The sequence below is a fragment of the Bombus affinis genome, chromosome 16 (genome assembly GCF_024516045.1).
Source record: "Bombus affinis isolate iyBomAffi1 chromosome 16, iyBomAffi1.2, whole genome shotgun sequence".
Classification (NCBI taxonomy): domain Eukaryota; kingdom Metazoa; phylum Arthropoda; class Insecta; order Hymenoptera; family Apidae; genus Bombus; species Bombus affinis.
The window spans coordinates 7,979,059-7,989,700 of record NC_066359.1 but is presented as its reverse complement, the minus strand read 5'-3'; positions in this window follow the sequence as shown (position 1 = coordinate 7,989,700).

Below are 10,642 nucleotides of genomic sequence, written 5' to 3'. Positions count from 1 at the left end.
GACACGTTTACGATCGCTCTTCCACGTGTCTTCTTTCGGCACGACACGATTTATTATTATACACGATTTACTATTTACGGATTTTTATACCTCGATTACCGAACGGAGCCATCCCCGCACACACACACAAGCACATTTACGCCCCGTAAAAAAATATCCTCGAAAAATACTCGCGATTCACGCAACCCGAAAGTTGCGAACAAATTTTTCTTTTGAATGAAACTACGTATTTCTCCCTCGAGACTCGTCGAATATTTTCTACATAAATGAATAAAACGAAAAATAAATTGAAAAATAAAATGGAAAAATTGTACGTGGAAATATTCAAGAGTAGAAAATGGAATTTCGTCAGAGAGGGGGACGAACGAAAATACGGCTATCGTTCTTCAATAGAAAAGATTTTTTAAAAAATAGGCAATGCTCACTTAAGTGAAAATTAATATGGTCACTTCCGGGTCACGTGTTTCGCGATTCCCTACAACTTGCCCGAAGCAGAGCATATTGTAGATTCGTTGATTTCCGCTATTATTGATGCGTTGCGTTCACGTCGCCTTTGAACAAATACATTATACTTATATATATATAAATATAAATATATATATATATATATCTTAATTTTATTATATATATATATATATATCAATTTTGTTATATATATATACATATATATGATATATATATATATTAATTTTATTATATATATACATATATATATTTTCTTCCTTTCTTATTCATCTGATGTTCAACCTTCTTTTGTTTCTTTTTTAAGAATAATTAACCTATGTAGCCTATTTTTTTTATCGTCTAAACGAATACGAACAGAAACAACACACGCATACGACAGTTTCGTCGTCGCTATTAATTAATTGACTATCTCTCTTTAATCGCCACGCGTTTGTTTTTTATTAAGATTACTATTATTATTACCTATTCACTATTATTATAATTAATGCTAGCGCTAATTACCCATTTAATTACTCCTTAACATTGTCATTGATATTCCCTAGTTCGTACCCTCTACTACTATTTACTATATCACTACTATACTACTGTTAGCTATCATACTATTTTTTGTTTTCTCTTTTTTTTTACTTGATTATTTTTAATTCTATAACTCTTAGGCTATATCGACTATTGCGACGCACGAGCTTAGTTTTTTAAACGAGCGAACGAAAAATACTAGAATTTATGTAAAACATAACTGCAAGCGAATTAGGAAAGAGAAAGGAAATAAAGAGTTCATTAAGGAACACACGCGATACACGTATACATATACACTTACGAACACATACGAAATCTGTATACACACGGACACGCAAGAAACGATTTTTTTTTCTTGTAAGATCGAGCGTTTTTTCGATTAGTTCAGTTTTTCGTAAACAAAAAAGGAAGAAATGATATAAAAGCGAAATTAAGAAGGAAGGGAAAAGGTCTCCAATTTTTTAGTTGTCAGGCTCGCCAATCACACACTTCATCTTTCCTGTTTTTCTTAACTCTTTTCGGCGCTACGATTCCCCCTCCCCCTCATACCATCTTCTTATTGTTTTCTCTGTGTGATCTCTCACCCCCTCTCACCCTTTCGAATTATTTCTCTTCTTCAGCTTCTTCTTCTCTTCTTCTACTACTTCTTCTTCTTCTTCTTCTTCTTCTTCTCCTCCTTCTCCTCCTCCTCCTTCTTCTACTTCTGATTTATTTGTTCGTTGTTTCTTACTGTCTGGCTTGTAACTTTTCTAGTAGTCACACTATACTCTCTTTTTCTGACTTTCTCATTTTTCTGTGTCCTCCTCTCTCTCTCACTATCTTAATACGTGTATCGTATACCTTTATACTGTACTTCTTACTCTTATCATTATTACTCTTACTATATCGTCTATACTATTACTATTACTATTACTATTACTATTACTATTACTATTACTATACTATACTATACTATACTGTACTGTACTGTACTGTACTGTACTGTACTGTACTGTACTACTACTCTTATGACTATTACTGGTATTGGTACTGCTACTGCTATATCTATCATCCACAACTATTACTATTACTAACACTATAACTACTACTACTATCACTATTGCTGTTACTACTATTAACTATCGTCTGTGACTATTACTATTACTACACCTATCATTACTAATACCATATCTATCTATTACTAACACTACATCTATTATGTCTATCGCTATCGCTACTACTACTGCTGCAATTATCTGTCACCAATTACTATTACTACCAATATCATCGCTGTATCTATCTATCGTCTATAACTATTACTAACACTATAATTACTATACTATCACTATTGCTGCTACTACTATTACTCCTATATCTATAACTATCGCGTCGAATACTACTGCGTACTACCGTTGCATCTATCGTCTATGACTATTACTATTATTACTACTACTTTAACTATACTGCTACATCAATCTACTACTATTACTGCTACTACTACCACTACTACTACTACTGCTACTACTACTGCTACTACTACTACTACTACTATTACTACTACTACTACTACTACTACTATTACAACTGTATTTATCGTTTCGACTATTACTATTACTATCACTATTACTATAACTATCACTACAACTATTATTACTACTGTACTATTTATCTTGCTATCCACTTATCGATCCATCTACTATTACTACTAGTAGCGCTCTATTATCTTCGCCTATGGTTACCACCCCTAAATTTCCGTCGACGAAATTTTCAATACTTCGAGGACTAAAAAATTTGCAAACCAATGCCCCCGAAGTGTTTTTTTTTTTTTTATTAATTTTTAACAATTGGAACTTAATTAAATTAAAATTAAGTTTCGGTTGATTCTGATTAAAGAATAAGCAAAACGAAACTTCCAGCACTTCGAGGACGCGAGTTTCACACGATTTTTTGACAAATTATCGACAACCTCGAAATCGACATTGTCGATGTTCTTTAAAATGAATTTTCAGTAATTTCGAAATTAAAATTTCAGTCGATACTAATTAAGAAGCCGCTTCAAGGACGCAAGTCCCATAAAAATATCAAAAATTTGAAAACCATTGTCCTCGAAGTCCGCAAAAATAATTTCCACACAAAATATAATGCAACTCTTTCACCCTTTGCAAGCCCTAAATTCCGTTCCACTCCGCAGCGGCCTCAATCTAGTATTCTTCCGAAGAATACTTCTCTGTAAACCCCTGGGAACTTTTGTATCGAAATATAAAAAGCGATAATCGAATGGAGGGACGCAAAGGGTGTGAATAGTCGACGAGAACACGGCAAAGGGGTGGTTCTTTCACGACCACTTCGGTGTTCCATTGTTTGTTCGTTTTGCTTTTCTTTGTTACTATACTCGCGATGAACGATTGTAATTTAAAGAAAAATCACAACTTTTACTTTTTCTCCTTTCTCGCTATCCCTATCGATATAATATAAATATTAAACAAAATTTTAATTTTTATATTATACGAATTATAATTTCGTACTTTTGATTCTCCACACCGTTCTCGTTTGTAACACGCGAGTGTCAGTTCTTTTTTCTCTAATCTTCATCCCCCATCCCACCATCCAATCACGGTTTTCTCGTCTTGGAAAAAGAAAAAGGAAAAGAAAAAGAAAACGAAATGAAACGAGCAATCGAGTGAGTCGAATTTAAGGGAAGGAAAGTTTATAATGAAAAGGGATAGAGGTTTAAACGCGATAAAGATAAAGCAAGCACAGATGAGGGAATATGATTGCTAGCGAGCGGGTAATTTACATATACAAAATATAGCCGATTTGTCAAGAGAAAAAAAAAAAGCAACAATGAATGGAAAAGATAAATAAACCTGTCCGTTTTTTGTGTTCTTTCTGTGTATCCAGCTACTACCTACCCCTTCTCCTTTGTTTCTATTTAAAACTATATTTTAATCTTTAAGTCGAGGCGTAAGGAACTTCTATGAAATGGGTCTCTGATTTTGCTTTTAAAAATCTAGAAATATAAAAGATATTTAAATAGAAAGGTTATATCACAAACGAGGGGTTGCTTTCCGTATAACATTATTTCCAAAATTTAGTATCGATGATTAATAGAATTATTGGAGATTTAAAAATTGGTAATCGTTAAAAATTAATGAAAATTATTGACTATTTGAAGGAAATATCATTTACTAAAGTGTGATAATAAAAATTCTTTTCAATATAGAGACCATTTTTTATGAGAAACTTCTTACGCTTTCGATCACTTTTCACTTCACTAATTATCCACGCTAATTCTATTTCACTTTTTTTTTTTTTTTTTTAGATCGAACATCGCAAATGATCGATAATCAATTATCGATCATTCGTGACATTCCAATGGAATGAAAGGAAAAGATGGCACCGAGACGACGTGTCAGCATTTTTTCTTCGAATTTCAATATTTTATTTTGCCTGTTATTCGATGTTTCTTTCTAACAAAGTAGTCTTTCTTCTAAAACCTTGACACGCTGTTCTGTCTCTATCTTTTCTGTCTGCCTTTAAAATCAATGTTGGGTAAATTGTTTAAAAATTTTGATCATTCGATTTAGAAAATTTTAATGGTCCATTTGAAGCTAAAATATAATTGGGCTACGTAGCGAAGTAAGATATTTGTTATAAATGGTATAAACAAATGCTTAGAATTCTAAATTATGTAATATATAAGGTTCAAAGAGTAGCCTAAAGAATTCTACAAATTAAGTTAACTTTTTTAAATTCCAGTTTTACATCCATGTGACTGAAAATTTATTTTTCAAAGGATAAAAATTCAATTTAATGTGTCGGATTCCAGAAACACACATACCCATATTCTTTTTCAGAAAACGAAAAAGAAGAAACATTTCTATTTCGTTGAAAAGTTTCAATTTAACAATCGCGGACCATCCATCGCGAGACATATTAAATTCCACCGAAATTCAATTAAACAAATCCAAAATGCAGCGCAAACAACAAACGAAAAAAGAGAAAAATAATAATAACAATTCTGCGAGTTCCGCCTTCAAACAGACGAAACTCATCGTTTTCCAAATCCAATCAAGCGTTGCTCGATTCTCTGTTCGATAGAATTTCTCTAAAATCCATCCCATAAAATCCTTTTTCTGAGAATCGAGCAGCACGAGGGCCATATTCGTTTTTCCGATCGAAAATATCAGTCGTAATTTGCTGGTCTTGAATTTTTATGAGACTCCGAAGCTTTTTTCTCGAATGAAAAATCAGAGGAAAAAGGAAACACAGATATAGTGTACAAGAAATTTTCCACTTAATAGCACTTTATAATTTCAAGCTTCACGATATGGTATTCTATCTGTAGCTCTATCTATATACTATATATTCTATATACATGTGTAGTAGTACGTACACTGTAATTACTCGATGTATATACATCTACCATTTCCTTTTTCTATCTTCTGAAAGTTTTCATCTCCAGCATGAACTCTGTCACGAAAAGAAAAAGGAAGAGATTTGAACGAAGAGAGAAGGCAAACCACGTCATGGACCGCTTCACCGTTTTATCAAAATATTCTTTTAGTATATCAAAATCGAATAGTATAAGAAAAATTCAAGCCGAATATCAAATTTTATATTAATTTTAATTAATAAAATTCATATAATTAATTTCATATTAGTATAATTTTTATATTAATTTATCATCGTGAATATGTCAAGTCCTTTTTCTTTAAATATTTTTATAACGTTAATCTTATTCATTTTTAAAATATTACTAAAATACCACGTTTATTAGTTAACAAGATTTTCAAACGTTTAATCATCGATATCGAAAGATTAGAAAAGATCGACAAATTGTGAAATTAAAGTTGCTATTACGATTCTTCGCTTTTCTTTTCACTCGTCTGAACGGTGTGTTGTTCGCGCCTTTTCTGTTTCCACTAACTTTTCTTCCAGCTCGAAAACCGATCATCGACCATTTCACTACTCTACTGCCTATCGTCGTCTTCCTCCTCTTCGTCAACTCACGAACGGCCTACTATCGCTACTACTGTTGTCATTTTTCGCAATTATTACAGCAAAAGGGAAGCTCGACCTTCGAAAAAGAAGAAAAAGAATTCGTTCACCTTATTTTCTAGGAAAATTGCACAATATGCGTAATTTTGAAATTGGATGATTCAGTTTTTTGAAGGAAGGTTCCATTTTGCAGAAATTCCTCTATTTTTACTTTGCTGCTACTCTCACTCGAAGCTTCGATCTTCTCAGCACGTGAACATTCACCGGGCCATTTTTATTGCCCGTGTCATTGCTGATTCGTTATTGCACTTTCCATCGTTTCGATAAAAAAACGAATTATCAAAATTCATATGATCAATGTTATGCACATTCGAAAGATTCGATTGAAAATTTCATCGATAATAAATATAATTTGTTCGATGTAATATATATCGTTCAGTACGTAAAAGAAAGCACTATCATTGATCAGCGTGTGCGAGCAAGACAGCGATAAATTAGACTTGGACAAAATCGGGTTTAATAGAGCTTCTTGCTATTGTGTTTGTTAATCGGAGGTTTTTGGTGGATATTATTGTCTTAAAATTTCTAATTCGGAATGTGAAGTGTGGTAGTATTTTGTTGCTCGTTGTTGGTAGAAGAAAGGTAGAATGGGACGGTAATTAGTTAAAGAGTATTGAAAAATTACGCGAACGATGGAAGGTTTGGCCGAATCGACGATGACTATAATTTCTCAATAAGAAATCTTTTGCATGATGCTGTCCTCCGAACACCATTATGCCAAATCTGTCAAACACATGTACAAACACGGACAAACAGGCTCAAATTGTATTTTACGAAATCCAATTGTTCTGTTTCAAACAGTCTCGTTGGAATTATTATAAAATTCATTCTAAGAAAGGAATATTACGAATAACAAATTATTTGTCCATTATTAAAAATATAATATTCGTGTTGCATTGACAATAAAAAAATTTCAACAATGTGTTTAATTAGAGAATGAAAACAGAACAAATCGGAAAATCAAATCAAACTATAATTTCTGACAAAATTGGAACTTTTCATTTTTCTAAAATAATTTCGTGAAATATGGAAAAATGTCAGGATTTGAACAAGGCCTAAGAACATCAATTATAAAGTGTCTTTCTTACAATTCCTCGACACGATTCAATCGCAACATTGTCCTGCATTAAACCAAACTTGAAAGTAGATCAATTTATCGATATCACGAATTTTGTTACAAACAATTCGATGAAAAAAAAAAAATGGGGTCCTGATCGATTCTTTTCTCTGATAAGCTTCGATCCGATCGAGGGAATAGTGCATTGGCAAATTTCGATCGATCGGTTGCAAACGCGACGTGAGCTATCATAAATCTTATCTGTGATAAGAGGAGCGTGTTGTCGAAAGAAATTTCCGAAATTTTCAGAGCGTTTGCAAAAGTGAAACTCGATTCCGTAGAATAGAAATGGTAAAAATGAAAATTCTAGTAAAATCGAGAAATATCGTTAAGAAAATATTAGTATCGTTAACGTTAATCGATAACTATGATAATAATGATAGTACTAATTATAGATAATGTTTAATATTCGACGATAATTCCTTGTAAAAGCGTATTCATAGTGTTACGGTAATTAATTGTAAAGTATTCGTAGATATAGCGTGCGATAATTGATTAATCTGACTCAATTTTCTTAAGTTACTATCTCGGAAAATTTATTTCCCTTGAATTTTCTTATTTTTAAAGATACAGGTATTTTTCTTAGAATAACGTGTCTTTTTCTTTTATCTTAGATTACGTGTTATTCGACGAATATGATTGACGATTAAAAGGTATTATAGTTTTACCGATAATTAATAATAATTTGTTATTTGTTTATTAACTTGAAAATTATGATGATTTAGGATTAATTAACTGATTATCGCATTATAGAACTTGCATTACCCCAATCTTACTGAAATTAGAAAAGTATAAACTTGAAGGATTCTGGTCGAAATTTGACAATGCATTGCCGGAGCATCGACAGTAATACAGTACAGTTGTACAATTACGAAAAACAATTTGTTAATCGTGAAATTGGAATAATGTCGACGTTTTTCTCTCCGAATATTCCTGTTCTCTGTGTATGGTGTTCTATCGATTTTCTTTCAAGAAACGATGTATAAACTCCTTTTGATGGAAACGTGAAATTACTAAAATTGCAACATTTTTATGATATCTTCGCCAACTAAAATTTGTAATCTAATTTAATTTAATCTACGCGAAAATAAATTTGGAAATTAGTATTTTTCCCTAGAAACGATAATAATATTTTTTTATCGTAATATTTCTCAAAATCTATTTTGAGAAAATAACTTTGAACGAGTTTGTGCATCGTTGCGCCGAAAATCCCAAATACGCTTAACTTTCTCGATCTATAACTAATTATATATATACCGTGAAAAACTCTTTAAAAAAAGATGTCCCATTTTTCTCGTAGAAAATTTTCGAAAACTCGAGTATACAGAGAACGAAGCAACAAAAAAAAAAAAGTACACTATTAAGAAATCTCGATAAAGACTCGTATCTTTCCGAGAAAATGAAGCTGCAGCGTGAATGATGGACGAAGAAAGAAAGAATGCATCGTTCTATTTCTATAATATCGAAAATTCGTCTCTTCGAGACGTGCGTCTGAACACTATAATATATAATATAGGGACGACAAAAAGTCAATTGTTCGTAATTCTATCGTTTAACGTTGGACAACTCGTCACTGATGGTAATTAGTCTCGATCTTAAGATTATTCGATATAAACAGTATTGTATAGATATACGATTAACGACGCTACGAGAGTCAATGCTGAACGTTCTTCAAGAAAAACGATGTATCCCTTCGAAAAAATACATAATCGTACTTCGACGAGGAAAACTGTTTGATACTTGGAATTATTATTAAGTATATGCTACGTTATACTATACCGATATAATGTACTGATGTAGTATAATTACCGTATTATTATTATTATAGTCTAATTACTACATGATACTATAATATGGTAGAATTACTAAATTTGAGATGAAACATTATTTGCTAATGTTATAAATTTACAAAATTACCGTAGAGTACCGTACTAATATCGTTAGAAATTTTACAATATCGACAATCAGTTGACAAACATTGTAATATAAGTGCATTTAAACACATTTTCTATTTTCTATTTCTTACTTCTAAGTGATATTCGCTTTTATTTCGATCACTCGAAAATCATCGTATTAAATTTACATATAGGTAATTATTGGCTATGTAACATGATTTAAATAATAATTCCGAGGGTCAAAGATAAAGGAAGAAGGAAGCTGTCGTAAACTATACAATTTTTATTCGATATACTCGTGCACACACCGACACACGCACATACACATACACGATACACAGCAACATATATTATACGAGGATAAAAGAAAAAAAGAAAAAAGATTATTAAGAAACGTTGTATAATGTTTTATCGCCGCTAAGGTAAATCGACGTAGTTTCGCGAATTATTAGCCTGTAATTAAAGATCGAAGAGGGGAGCCGTATAAATATTCGTCGAGCCATTTTTCGTCCTGGGCTGAATAATTAAAATACGAAAGATTGGATTCTTCAAATCTTAAAAGAAAAAAAGAATTTCAGTAACATTGGCTGTCGACAACAATATCTTCGTAATTTTCGAATCTTTTCTTGCGCGATTTCACAAAATTTGTCTGAAATAACTAGAGATTCATAGCCCAAGCGAAATCGATCGAATCATTGTAACTTCCGATCATCAGAAATAAAAAAGAGGAAAAAATGGAAAAAAAGAAAGCTATTATACGAATCGGACGAAAAATAGCTCAGTGTGAATTCTTTCGTTGACGTTTCAAGATAATACCGCCCACGTTACTAAAGCAGAAAAGAGAGAGTTCGAAGGTTGTAGGAGGGAGAAAGCGATAGGGTTAACTCACAGTGAAAAGTTCGAATTCGAATAAAAAAATAGAAAGAAGAAGAAAAGATGGGGAGAAGTTGTCGAAGCATCAATATATCAAACTGTCGAGTACATTGTGAAATTAGTTGAAAAATCTAGAGCTGTGCGGCAATAGAGGGGAGCACATTGAGTAAAATACTCCTCGATCCAGCAGTATTTCTTTCATTCTCCAAATTCGTTCACTTTCCACTCTCTACAAAAATACAAGATGGAAACATTGTGTGGGTATTCGAGTTCTATGGAACGTCAACAAGTATTCGGTACATAATAAGAAAGTTAGTTGATAATAAAAATTAAAATTCTCTATAATAACAAACGATAGAAGCTTTTCTAAGAATAACATTTGTTATTACAGTTTCTTATAAATTTCACGTAGAATTTCCTACAATGATTTTTGTACAACAGATTTTGGAATTCATTTGTATGCATCTATAAACGAAAACGTACGTAATTATTTATACAGGAAAATTCTTGTTGTCTTCGTTAAGAAAATTGGTCGGTATTCTTTAAGAAGAATATTTAATAAGACTATCGGTATAAATAAAGATATACAAGCTACTTAATCAATAATTTAACAAAGCTACCAAAACCCCATTAACGGAATACTACATATCAAGATTGAAATTATTTTTCCTGGCTTTGTTAAATTATTTATGTCTTCTAATCAGAATAACGAGGAAATAAAATTCCTTTATTTACC